Source organism: Biomphalaria glabrata, chromosome 17 (assembly GCF_947242115.1).
Source record: "Biomphalaria glabrata chromosome 17, xgBioGlab47.1, whole genome shotgun sequence".
Classification (NCBI taxonomy): domain Eukaryota; kingdom Metazoa; phylum Mollusca; class Gastropoda; family Planorbidae; genus Biomphalaria; species Biomphalaria glabrata.
In genome coordinates this window covers 24,567,841-24,581,647 of record NC_074727.1, presented here as the reverse complement: position 1 = coordinate 24,581,647, position 13,807 = coordinate 24,567,841, and the positions used below count along the sequence as shown (strand labels likewise).

The 13,807-nt window shown below is 36.5% G+C and overlaps 1 protein-coding gene across 3 annotated transcripts in view; it reads right to left on the bottom strand.

The window, feature by feature from the left end:
• Positions 1-13,807, bottom strand: part of LOC106080165 (galactoside alpha-(1,2)-fucosyltransferase 2-like) — a 62,475-nt gene that overhangs the window by 38,932 nt on the left and 9,736 nt on the right. For 2 of the 3 annotated variants that reach the window (XR_008775529.1, XM_056015061.1), the window contains exon 1: positions 8,927-9,068. The exons of the other annotated variant lie outside the window; for it this stretch is intronic. The gene's annotated coding sequence lies outside the window, so the exon portion shown is untranslated. Of the gene's footprint in view, positions 1-8,926; positions 9,069-13,807 lie in introns of those variants that run through there. 3 annotated transcript variants of the gene reach the window in all.

Here is a 13,807-nt window from a genome sequence, read left to right as displayed (position 1 = left end):
CCCTACTAATGTCAGGTACCCATTAGAGCTGGGTAAACTCAGAGGCGCACAATTCCCATTTCAGACCTTGCGCAAGCTTCCATTGAAATCAGAAATCAAATTTAATTTTAATCCTTTGCGTTCATCAGAAATGCCGAAAGTCTTTTTCTTGTGTTTACCAGTTGAAGGCGAGAGGGACATAGAGTCAAGATAAGATAATGTCGGATAAATAAAAATAGATAGTTTATTTTATTTTTATTTTTTTATAAGATATGACGGCATCGCACCTTAAAACGAATTCACAGGAAATTAAGCAAGTACCTAGAGTAACAGCAGAGTTGATACAAATATCACCTGCTATTCAGTTAGAAAAAGTGATATTTAAATAAAGCTACTTTGACACGTTGCTGATTTTAACTATGTATTGAAAAAAATCCCTATGGATGTTCCACGTTTCATTTCGTATGTTTTCCCTTAGAATTCATTACATCACCCTCACATTTATCATTCATTTATTTTCTTTTTTTTTTTTGTTGCTTAAATAGTGTAAGCCGGAACTTTAAAAACTTCAACTATAAACAAAGAAACAATGACTGTGATTGTCATCAACGATAACTGTCTCCAATTGAAGATTGTCGCGAGGTTGAAGTACTTTTTAAAATTGAATAGACAAAAAGACGCCGTGACAATATAGTTCAATAAAAACCTTAATGAGACCACGTACTACAGTATCAACAGTATGATCAACAGTTTCAACAGTAGCATCAACGGTATTAACCCTAGTATCAACATTATCAACAGTAGTACCACTATCAGCAATAATATTAACAACAGTAGTGTGTTGCAACTGATTGATTAACAATTTACTTTATGCTTTTTATTTATTTTTTTTATTCAACTCTGTTTTGGTGTAGGAGTGAGTGTTTCTTGTTAAGCATAGAGTAGAGGCTCAACAAATGAGAAGCGACTAAACGAACACTTTAAACATGCTGTGTAACCAACTCATTCAACTTTGCTTCTTATATCTCAATTGTAAACACTTGAGTTACGTGACACTGGTATTTACTTCACACATGACACAGTACTCAGATCAAACACAACATATGTCCTGATATGTGTCATACATCTAGTAACAGCCATTTTGTGTTATATGAAGGGGAAAAGGACTAGAAATATCCAAGCGTTTAAGCGCCTGGTTACTGTTTTAGACGATAAATTATATTTTATTGCAAATACTGATAATATTACTAACGACAAGAAAATATAAAATACTTTTTAAAAAATCAATGCTTATATCTAGTGCAGTTGTATCAATTACTTTGGATCATGGGCTACCACAAGGAGGTGCATAGTGTGCACTTGCAACCCCCCTGGATTCTGAGTAGCCCAATTCTAGCCATTTTTTCGCAACACCAAATCAATTAACTTCTAAGTAGCAACTGAACTAGTAGTGCTTCCACTGGTTAATGTAGTAGCAGATTGGCCTAGGCGTATCAGGAATTGATGACCAACCATGTACGTGTACACCTCTGAATTCTGAGTAGCCACATTTAGATAAGATAACTTTTATTGATCCAATCAAATGGAAATTCGGTTTGACTACAATTGACAACCTCAGCGTAACTACTGTACAATAACAATATAGATGCACATACGAATGACATTCACACACGAAAAACACATACACACTCATAACCAGCGCTTTATACATTTTAGCCAGTTTTTTTTTTATTTTATAATGAAACACATCTTCCAGATCTGTAGACTTAGTCAGAATCCAGGGGGGGGTGCAAGTGCACCACCATGTACCCCCTTGCGTGCGCCCATGCATTATTGATTCAAAAGCTTAATAAATATTACAGTTCAAGAAAGTTTTGCGCATCGTCTTCTAAGTCTAAATCTAAAGGACTATCATTGGAATATTATAAAGTGTAGTAACTTAACAAGTAGTGCTTCCATTGAAGTACAGTTGTAAAGATATGCTATTATTGTCACTAAAATGAGCCAATCAGTAGTTCATGTACGACCGTGTACGATTTATTACAGGCTTGCAATTCTTTGCGCTATAGAGGGTGTCGAATATTCTATAGCATGTTAGTTGTGAGGATTTGTTTTCATTTGCACATATATTTAGTCAGTGCTTTTTTTGCATAAAAAAATAGAAAATCTCCTGGGAGTGATGGTATCCCAGTGAAAGTAGTGAAAGTCAACGAATCACTCCTGCTCCCTGAACTCTATATTATCCTCTGCCGCTGTTGGGAAACAGGTCATGTCCCACAGGACATGCGTGACGCAACTATAGTCACAATATACAAGAACAAAGGGGATCGGATTGACTGTAACAATTACAGGGGTATCTCTCTCGTCAGTATAGTGGGCAAAATCTTTGCTAGAGTGGCACTATCCAGGCTGCAAGTGATAGCTTCTAGAGTCTACCCAGAGTCTCAGTGTGGATTCAGGAGTGGTAAATCCACCATAGACATGATTTCTTCTCTACGACTACTGCAGGAGAAATTCAGAGAGAGAGACAGACCCCTTTACATCGTTTTTGTTGATCTGACTAAAGCCTTTGACATATTCAGCAGAATTGGCCTTTTCAAACTCCTGAGGAAAATAGGTTGCCCTCTCAAACTACTGAAGTTCATTGAGTGTTTTCACGAGGAAACTAAATGTACTGTCAAATTCAATGGAGCCCAATCAGCACCTTTTGAGGTTTGCAGTGATGTCAAGCAGGGATGTGTGCTCGCACCTAGTCTGTTTGGCATATTCTTCTCCTGTCTACTACATTATGCGTACAACGACATAAACGAAGGTGTGTTTCTCCATACAAGATCCTCTGGAAAACTATTTAATGTATCAAGGCTGCGGCAAAAACCAAGGTTAGGAAGCTACTCGTCAGGGAACTCCTGTATGCTGATGATGCAGCTATTGTGGCTGATTCTGATATTCAGCTACAGTCCCTGGTTGACAAACTATCTGCTGCTTGCCAGAAGTTCGGCTTAAACATCAGTCAAGACTAAGATACTTGTCCAAAACACAAACACTGCACCTCAAGTAAGCATTAATGGCCAACCACTAAAAATTGTTGATCACTTTTGTTACCTTAGCTCCATCATATCCAACAACACTCTACTGGATAAAGACATAAACAACAGGATAGCCAAGGCAATGGCCACCATGTCACGGTTGCAGAAAAGAGTCTGGGACAACATATTGCTGACTAGCAGTACTAAAGCCCTAGTCTATAGGACCTGTGTGTTGAGCACCTTGCTGTACGGAAGTGAAACATGGTCAACCTACTCATGGCAGGAAAAAAAGCTAAATGTCTTCCACCTCCGGTGCCTAAAGCGGATCTTTAAAATAAGGTGGCAAGATAAGATAACCAATGAGGAAGTGCTACAAAGAGCAAGATGCCAGGACACCCGCTTTGTTATCAGCAGCAGACGCCTTGGCTGGCTTGGCCACGTTCGTAGAATGCCAGTAGGTCGACTTCCACAGGACATCCTGTATGGAGATCTAATTGAAGGCAGGAGAGCCGCTGGTCGCCCACTTTTACATTATACGGATGTATGCAAACGCGACATGAAGATCTTCAAAATCGACACTGGCAACTGGGAAGATGTGGCACTGGACAGATCCACATGGAGAGAGCATAAAGGAAGGGTCACAGATTGCAGATGCCATACACAACAGAAGCAGAAAGAAGGGTGAAAATGCAACGGCGCCTGGTGATTATATATGCCCAACCAGCTGTGTATCAAGGATTGGCCTCTTTAGTCACACAAGAAGTTGCAAAGGGAAAAGATCGTCTCTCGAGACGTAAAATGCCACAGAAGCTTTTTTTGTCAAAAAAAAATAGGTGCCGGTACTCAGTGATTAGGTGCCGGTACACAGTGATAGATTGCCTATCTTTTAACTACTAATAAAGTTGCCGGTACGCCGTACTGTTGCGTACCGTCACAAGAAAAAGTATTGGATTTATTTATTATGAATGCCACAAGGTCGACTTTCATAAGGCATTCTGTATGATGATTTAACAGAAGGCAGGAGATCCGCAGGTCGTTCACTGCTAAGGTATACTGATGTATGCAAACGTGACATAAAGCTCTTCAAAATCGACATTAACAGCAAAGTGGCAATGGATAAAATCCATATGAAGGACTGGCATTAAAGAAAGGTCCTGGATTGCAGATGCCATACACAACAGTTGTAGAAAGAAGGGTGAAAGTGCAAAAGATTGGACTCTTTAGTCACTCAAAAAGTTGCAAATTGAAAAAATCGTCTCGAGACGTTCAATGCCACAATTACTTTTTACAATATTTAGTTAAGGTCTAGGATATTTATTTTTTTTTTTGCCTCGGAGGAGAAATCCTTGTCAATTATCTTTCGATGTGATAAATGTTCTAGTTTTTTTTAAAGGGAAACTCCGATAGTTTTTCAAATTTTGTTTATTGACTTATTTAAATTCTGCGTAAAAAGTTGTAATAGTAAATATTATATCATATTTATTTAAATGCTCAGAAAATTTTATATTTAATAAATTAGACAGAAAATTCTTCACGTCCCAAAAAAAATACGGGGTTCTGCGAGATGTTTTTAGTTTTTAAAAACGTGACGTCACAAGGGTGCTGGCTAAATTTAGATCTAGACCTATATAACCGATAAACTCTCTAGATCTAGACCTATCGGGTCGCATTTATTGTTACGCTTCACAGCTAGATATAGTCTCCACGTTGATTTATAATCGGTCTTTGTTTATAAATAATATTCTAGATCTAACCCTCTATTTCTACTTGAAGAAAATGAAATACTGTTCTTCAGCTTGTTGCAGTAGTTCCAATCACAAAGATAAAATCAGCAAGTATGCTGACATAGAAATTAGAGTCTTTTCATTTGTTTCCAAGAGATGAAGTTTTAAACGGAAAATGGGAAAAATTTATTCGTCTGAAGAGCAAATATTTTACAAAGCCATTAGCTAATTCCTATTTATGCTCAAACCATTTTGAGAGAAGCTGTTTCAGCCACTTCATTGCTGTGGAAATGGGATTTGAAAAAAAAATGAAGCTAATACCAGGTGCAGTACCAACAATACATTGGATTTCCAGGCCAAAGAATTCAATTGTAGGATTGAGTACACCCTCGTGACGTCACACAGAAATTCGGTGAAAATCTGACCGTTTTGGATGCGCAGAAAAATTATGTCACAAAAACATCAATTACTAAGTTATTCTTGCAAATAAAAAAAAAGAATAATATATTCATTATCTATAAATCAAAACACATATTATATCAAAAATTGTCAAAACCATCGGAGTTTCCCTTTAACAAAAGTAAAGAGTGTAAATGTATTAACGTCTTGTGGTCGGTGTCAGCGCTCGATAAAATAGCAGGTGAAACACGTCCACCAGTTTAACAAGAGAAGAGATACAAGAAAGTTCTTCGCATGCCAACGAAAACGTTGATTTGGACCAACGGAGCACTGGCAGCAGCAAGAAACCAAAAAATACATCATGATTTAACTTGCTGGGTATTTTAGTGAAGAAATTGAGATATCTCAGGCACTGAGCAGATGTCTTTGAGTGTTCATTTTGTTGATTGCGGTTATATTCGACTTCATTGGTTTAGCTCCTGTGGTTCAGAGAGACGCACTGCATGTGTCTAATGTCATAGTACAGTCTAAACATGGGCAAAATACTCGGCCAAGGCTGCCCCCTGATGGCTAGTATTCGTTTTTTCCGTAACGGTCCCTAGCAATAGCGTTGGTGCTAAATTTACCTCTTTTGTGTGAGATACAATCAACTGAAAACTACGAATCAATTCGAGATTTAATTCTAAACTTAGAGATCTTTGACTGTTTGGCGGATCTAAAAATAACGACTGCAAGTGAAATCAAACAAACTGCACGTGTGTAGTAAACGCCTCTACTCTTGTTTCTGATTTGTTTTTCCATTGTCGTTAATTAGTCATCTGTTCTTGAACCATTTTCGAAAGTGTTCAGGTCTTTCCAACTTAACATAGTGGCCTCTCAACAGCACATCCTCAATGACAATCAAAAACCAACTTGACCATCCTGAGGAACACGTCATAGATGGCATTTTGAGGAAGTAGAGACTGCTGGCAGAAAAACCTGATACCGGATATTAAGTTGCTGCTGCCGAGAATACGCAGTCAACAGACACACTTAAATGAAAAACACAACATGTTTGGATTTGTGGAGTTTTTACAGAACACGGCTTAATATTACATATATTGATTCTTAAGTTTCTTCATTACGTCTCGCTTTTCGAGCAATAATAATAGTCAGTTCAACTTGTTTGATCTTCCTCCTATACGCTGCAACGCGAAGAAGAATATTAGAACTGCACGATAAGCTTGTGCATCGCGACGAACAGCAATACATTAGTAAAGTTATAGACAGTTTCGGCAGCCACAGTCAACGTTTGCAGTTTTTGTTTGACTGAAGGTAGGGAAGCACGATCCTTACGGATAAAGTGAATAATGTTCTACAGTGAATACTTTGTTCACATGTTTATTTCTTTTTTTTTTTAATTTCATGAAAAAGTATTTACTGTGCATTTAATATCGATTAGGTACGGTATAAGGGTCCGAATGGTGGTGGGGGACAGTTCTTTTCTTTAATATTATATTAAGAAAGTTGAGGCTACGACTTTGAGCCAAGGGTGGCAGCTTGCACCCCCCTGCAAAAAATCCTGCGGGCGCCCATGCTTTGGATCACTAGAAATAATAATTCTGTGTGATTAGAAATATGTTTACTTATTGTTTTTGTTTAGCGCAAATTTTATACTTTTAGCTTTCTCAATACGGTATGATCCTCCACTTGCCTGGATGAGTTGGGAAAAGGGGGGGGGAAAGAAAGAAGCCCTAAAAACTCTACTAGATCTTGGGACTATGCGCATTACAAACGTACAGTTAAGCAGCTAGACTAAATTAAACTATTAAAGTGTGACAATGATGTATGGCTACATGTAGACACGAAAGAACATATTCTTTTAATATTGATAGTATATGCCCCACATGAAAGTTTGCCTTATGCACAAACATACATTTTTAGTATACTAGAAGCTGAAATTACCAAGAAAAGATTAATTAGTCATGATTGTGGATTTTAACCCGCATACTAGAGATGTAGAAGGCTAAGAGGCTGTACAAATAATTAAATCCCCACGTAGCTAAGTGTACAGTCCAAAGAAGTGACTTGTAAGAAATGGTTTACCACTTACCTGTATAAACATTGATACTAGTGCAGTACATAACTGGGGTAGAAAACCTATCAATATGTGTAAAAACTCTAATGTAATAATATCGAAATAATATCGAAAAGGGCCTTTACCTTCTAATGTCACTGCTACGTATAATACCGACATTGACTAAACATTAGCAGATGATAAACTATTCGGTTAAATTAAAAATAAGGATGTTCAACCTTTTGATCATACATCCGGTGTGGTCTCCTTTCAAAGTGAAATTATATTAGTTTAGAAAAAAAAGACAAAGATTGTAATGAAACAAAATATAGGATAAAGTGTAATGTAAAACAAAACTTGGGAACCAGCCAAAGATCACTTGCATAGTCCAAATATAAAGCTGAATTGTTAAAATACAACCAATTAGGTTGACGTGATTCAACAGTAGAAGCCATTGGGTTGACGTGATTCAACAGTAGAAGCCATTGGGTTGACGTGATTCAACAGTAGAAGCCATTGGGTTGACGTGATTCAACAGTAGAAGCCATTGGGTTGACGTGATTCAACAGTAGAAGCCATTGGGTTGACGTGATTCAACAGTAGAAGCCATTGGGTTGACGTGATTCAACAGTAGAAGCCATTGGGTTGACGTGATTCAACAGTAGAAGCCATTGGGTTGACGTGATTCAACAGTAGAAGCCATTGGGTTGACGTGATTCAACAGTAGAAGCCACACATTTAGTCTTGAAGAATGAAGTCGTAGTATAAAAAAGAACGGAGGATAACTATTGTGCACGTTTATTGACTTGAAAAGAGCCGTAGACTTACAGGACAAGTTTATGGGACAAGATCTTACAATTAGGCATTAAAGGAAATTTCTTTAACTGTATATTAGCTTTAGATAATTATTAATTCATTAGTAAGAATAAAGGCAACCGTATCATTGACTTTTAACTGTGACCTAGAATTCAAAGGAGAAACACAATTGAGCCCTACGTTTTTTAGCGGCCCCCGAAAGGGGAAAAGGCGCTATTAGTTTTGTGTGAAATGTCTGTCCGTCTGTCCGTCCGTCCCGTTTAGATCTCGTAACTAGAAAAGATAGTGAAAATCCGACATCACAATATTTTCGACCATTCGAAATTCTGAAGCAACGGCTACTTTTTCCTTTTCTGAAAGCGAAAAATCTCATTTTTAAATCACTTATGCAAGCAGTTTTTTTTTCATATAAATACTCCACTTTTACAACTATTAACCACTCAAACACTTAAGGCTCTTAATAGGGGAGACGACAGTTATCCATATGTATAACACATTTATGCAAACGGTTGTAGATTTTTTGACAAAAATTTTTGTTTTTATATTTGTATTGTTAAGTTATGTAAGTTTTGTTATACTAAGTACTATATTTACACACAAACAAATGTTTACTATTTTTTTAAAGAGAGAAAATCTATTTAGTTAAAAAAATAAAGAGAGATTTAGCCTTTTCACACCAATTACATCAATTATAAGACTTCAGTTAGGCCAGGTGAGGCGCGGTACCTGAACGGTAAAGCGCTTGGGTTCCGAACCGGGAGTCCTGATAGAATTTTTAAAATGCCCTAGTAGAAGAGATAAATAACATTCTAATCCAAACATAAATTCAAACATTCGGAATAAAACAAATATCTAATAGCCGAATTAAAATAAAGAGTAATGCGCCTTTGTGTGCATGCCAGTGTTGACAGAAAAGAAGAACCTACCTATCTGTAAGCCAGAAGAATCAATAGTATTTTCAAAACGACCGAATCCAATACAAGATTAGAACTAAGGAGTAAAAACTACACAATTGCTACGGATCCTGCCACAAACAAACATACTGATACGATTACAGAATAGAATAAAATAAGAAAAGAGGAAAGATTCCTAGAGACAAGTGGACGTACTCTTCGGGAAACAAAAAAGAGTGATCATAAAAACGTTAATATTGACGACCTGTACACAGTGGCGTAACAAGAGTCGGTGTCACCCGCTGAGGTTAGCTCAGGGTGGGTCCTCCCTCCCCCCCCCCAATCAACTCTCATGAAACCTTTCCCAATAAACACTATCGATAGTTTTTTTTTTTATTGAACCAATACAATGAGCTGATTATCTACTTTCATAGATTGTTACACAAATGTAAATTAGTGTTGATTTTACTATAAAATCTCATTGTTGATGACATTTTTAGCGGCCCCCGAAAGGGGAAAAGGCGCTATTAGTTTTGTGTAAAATGTCTGTCTGTCTGTCCGTCTGTCCGTCCGTCACGTTTAGATCTCGTAAACTAGAAAAGATAGTGAAAATCCGACATTGCAATATTTTAGACCATTCAAAGTTCTGATGCAACGGCTACATTTTTCTTTTCTGAAAACGAATTTTTTTTTTTTTATTTTTAAAATCAACTACGCAAGCAGTTTTTTTTCTTAAAAATACACAACTTTCACAACTATTCACTATTAACACGGGAGGCTATTTAGTAATAGAGATGACTATTTACCATATTTTAACACATTTATGCAAACGGTTTTAGATTTTTAGTAAAAAAAAATAATAATAATCTAAATTACAATTTACATTATTTTTACTTTTCTTTTCTTTCAATTTTTAGCGGACCCCGAAAGGGGAAAAGACGCTATTAGTTTTTTGTGAAATGTCCGTCCGTTTGTCCATCTGTCCATATCAGAACATAATTAGTTACATATCTATCTAATTTAATGTACGTATTTATATTTGAACTAATCTTCATATTATATCACCACCCTTTTGGTATATTGGCCGATTATCCCAGCCCACCCTAACTCTTTGAGTTGGTGGGCGGTCCAATGTTTAAGCAGAAGTCATAGTCTCTATAATAGAATTGGTTGGATATCTATATTATATAATCTTAATATTATGTTGCCCCCTTTTGGTATGTTGGCTGACTCGCTGGGGTGAGGGGGGAGATTACATCTACTTCTACCTTTTTGAGTTGGGGGGGGGGGCGGACCATTTTTTAAGCAGAAAGCATAGTTTCTGAACAAAAGTAGTTCAACATCTATATAATATAATTAGTTCGCTCCTTTTTGATATATTGGCCGATTCGGTGGGGCGGTGAGGGAAGATTACATCTACTACTCGCACCCACCCTAACTCTACTATATAATATAAGCAAATCGGCCAACATACCAGAAGGGTGGTGATATAATATGAAGATTAGCTCAAATATCAATACTCACATTATATCATATAGATATGTAACTAATTATGTTAACGATTTGTGATTTTTACAATAAAATGGACCGCTCCCCACTCGAAGGGTTAGGGTTAGGGTTAGGGGGATGGGAACGGTGCAATTCCCCTCTGCACACAATCAAATCGGCCAATAATCTATACTATAAAGTAGAATGTGAGGTGTATGTATGTTACTTATAGACATCAAAACCGCTTGACCAATCTTGATAAAACTTGGCAGGAATGTTTCATAGGTACCAACTTAGACCTTAGTGTATGCATTGTAGCCCTAAAACAAACTTAAGACCCTCAAAAAATATAAAGTTGTCCGACTCTATTACAGCTAAGGTATTTTATGGATCTACAATGTTGACATAGAAAAGATTGAAAGGATTTAGACCTAGATCTAATTTTTAGAAATACACTTTACGCAGATAGTTTTTTACTTTGACACATGAAAATACAAAAGAAGATCCATTAATTTTATTATATAATAAAATTAACCTTCAATTTTGTGTTTCAAAAGCATTTTTTGAATTAATTAGTGCGTTATATCTGTGACTGCAGATTTCCTGACAAACATTCTTTCATTAGACAATACCGTAATGAATCGCTTACTAAAAGTTAATTCGTTTAATTGTTTACTTTATAATCCCATCCCTAGATCTAAAACTCTAATTCAACTCTAAGATGATAAAACTTCTCTTAGCACAGATAGTTTTATACTTTAACACATGAACATACTAATTATAGTCCATTCATTTCATGTTTTGATCAAAAAAACTCTCAAATTTGGTTTTCTAAAGCATTTTTAATAGACTGCATTCGTTTACGAAAGCTGCGAAGCCGGGTTGAGATAGGCCTAGATCTATATTCATTCATGAATCGCGTACTAAAAATTATTTCGTTAAATTGTTCACTTTATAATCCCATTCATTTAACAAAGCTATCGCTCTTTTCGTTTTTAATAGATAAGAATGTATCGGCTTCGGGTAAACCCATTTTCGCAAAACTAATTTTATTTTCGTAGCGAAAGAGAAATAACGTGAAAGAATCATTAGCTACGTTTAACATACATCTAAATCCAATCCACCACATTAGTAAACACAAACTTAGACCCGCAGGCCGCGGGTAATGCCAGGCTAGTATAATATAATATAAAGTTGGTTTAAATTTAAATAATTATAAACATCGGAATTTGGTTATTAATTTCCTCGTGAGCCTGTCAATGTCATGTAGGTCGGTATCTGTCCATTTGATGACACTAAGTCTATAAAGGAGCACTGGGACGGCCCAGCTATTTATTGCCGTGATGAGGTTACTGCCAGACAGTTTTGTGTTAAGAATTTTATTTACGCTCTGCTTGTATTTGCCAAGAAGGTTCTCTTTTAATTCTTTATGGTTTATCTTGGCATTCTGATTTATTCCAAGATATTTATAAAGGGAGGCAGAGTTCAGTTCTTCGATGCCTTCAAATGCAATGTTGGTGTTCGTTGCCTTGCCCTTTTTTATGCTTATGATACCACATTTATCCAAGCCAAAAGACATACAGATATCGTCAGTAAAGCGTTTTACCGTTTTAATTAAGGTGTGTAACTTTTGCTCGTTCTCTGCATACAGCTTTAAATCATCCATGTATAACAGGTGAGACACAGACTTTGTACATTTAGTGTCAACCCTAAAACCGTTTGAAGTGCCATGGAGTAATTTAGATAGTGGGTTAATAGCTATTATTATTATTATTATTATTATTTCTTTTAAATAATAAAAGTGGACTATGACATTCAACAACATAATTTTTTTTCTTCGATCTCATGTAGTATTCCAAGAACCATAACACTCTATTCATGTAGCAACACCCCCCTTACCACGATAACAGTTCTTATCAAGCAAACACGGATCTTGTTATCAAGGTAACATATCCTTATTAAAAAAATGACTTCTTAGAGAAAACTCTCTTCCACTTAGCAAGATTAAATTTTTTTTTATTCCTTTGTTGCAGTCTAACTCGGTGTTTCTCAAACTTTTACCAGCGACGCCCTCACGTTGGCGAAAGTATTTCATGACTGCCCTAACTACACCAGAGCTAAAAAAAAGGCTGGCATCACCATGGTTTTCAGGCAGAATTTGTAAACAAAATAAGTAAAATGTAGGTCCTTTATGCCAAGTCATCCACCTCTACCGTTATATATGTAAGAGCTAAAGTTATACAGGTTACTGTATGTAATGTGCTCCGAATCAAGATGCTTCCAGACAAAATATGTCAATTTCCCCACAAATGTTAAACGAGCTTGTAATATCGGGTGATTACGAGCCAGATATTTCTAGATTTCCCAAATGTTAAGACAACGTATTCTTGGATAATAACGATTTACTAATCCTTTCATTGACATCATCTCAATTCCTTGTTTGCTTGAACCATTCTCCGAGTTTGGCAGGAATTCGGGTTGCTGAATCTGAAATCAATTCAGTATCATATTTACGTACACTGATTCGACTGAACCGTTGACACATCTTTTAATCCACTTCAGTACACCGCTAGGACGTCCTCACTAAAATAACCGGAACCAGTCTTATGCGTTTGGCTAAAACCCACTGTAGCGCCAGAGACGAAGCCGTCAAGATGTTTATGGTTTAATTTTCACAAATTATGGAAACTCTATAGAGACATTGACTAGTACATATGAAAAATCTTCACCTAGATCTGAAGCAGGCGGTTTGTTAGTTACTATGCAGCTTACATTTATTGTCTCACCTTGGGGTTTTGGCCGCTGTATGAACTAAACTAATGGACACGTAAGTCTACCTTCAAAAACAAAAGATTGTCAATTCGAGACTGAGCACTTAAACGGAAAACATTAAAACATTCTTAACTATTAGTCGGGACGACATTGCTGAATCCAGTGTTACCTTTGTCAAAAGAATATTCACAGATCTGGAGATTAGTAGACCTCAAAGACATAATGGCCACAAGAAAAAGGGTGACAGGTGAAAAAGAAAGGGCTACGGATGGAAATGTGTTCTTTCTTGGACTGGATAATTTAAGAAATCTCCCGATATGAGCAATATCATGATGTGGTAAGTAAACATGAATTTTTTTGGGGGTGGGGGGCATCATCACGAGTTGCCGCACTGGGCATCATATACCTTAGCTACGCCACTGCTTTACATTTTTAATCTTAAAACTACTAGAGCCAGATCTAGGCCAATATTATGATGATCAGGATTTGTAGGCCTTCTAAAGGGTAATAGTGCACTTTGCTGTTCGCATCAGAATGACTTCTTAATGTGATACTACTGTTTACATTATAAATAAATCTGCTGTAAGAAAATAAGCTATTTCCTTAATATTTTCATAATAATAATAGATGAAAATGTTGTTCGAATTGTTTAAT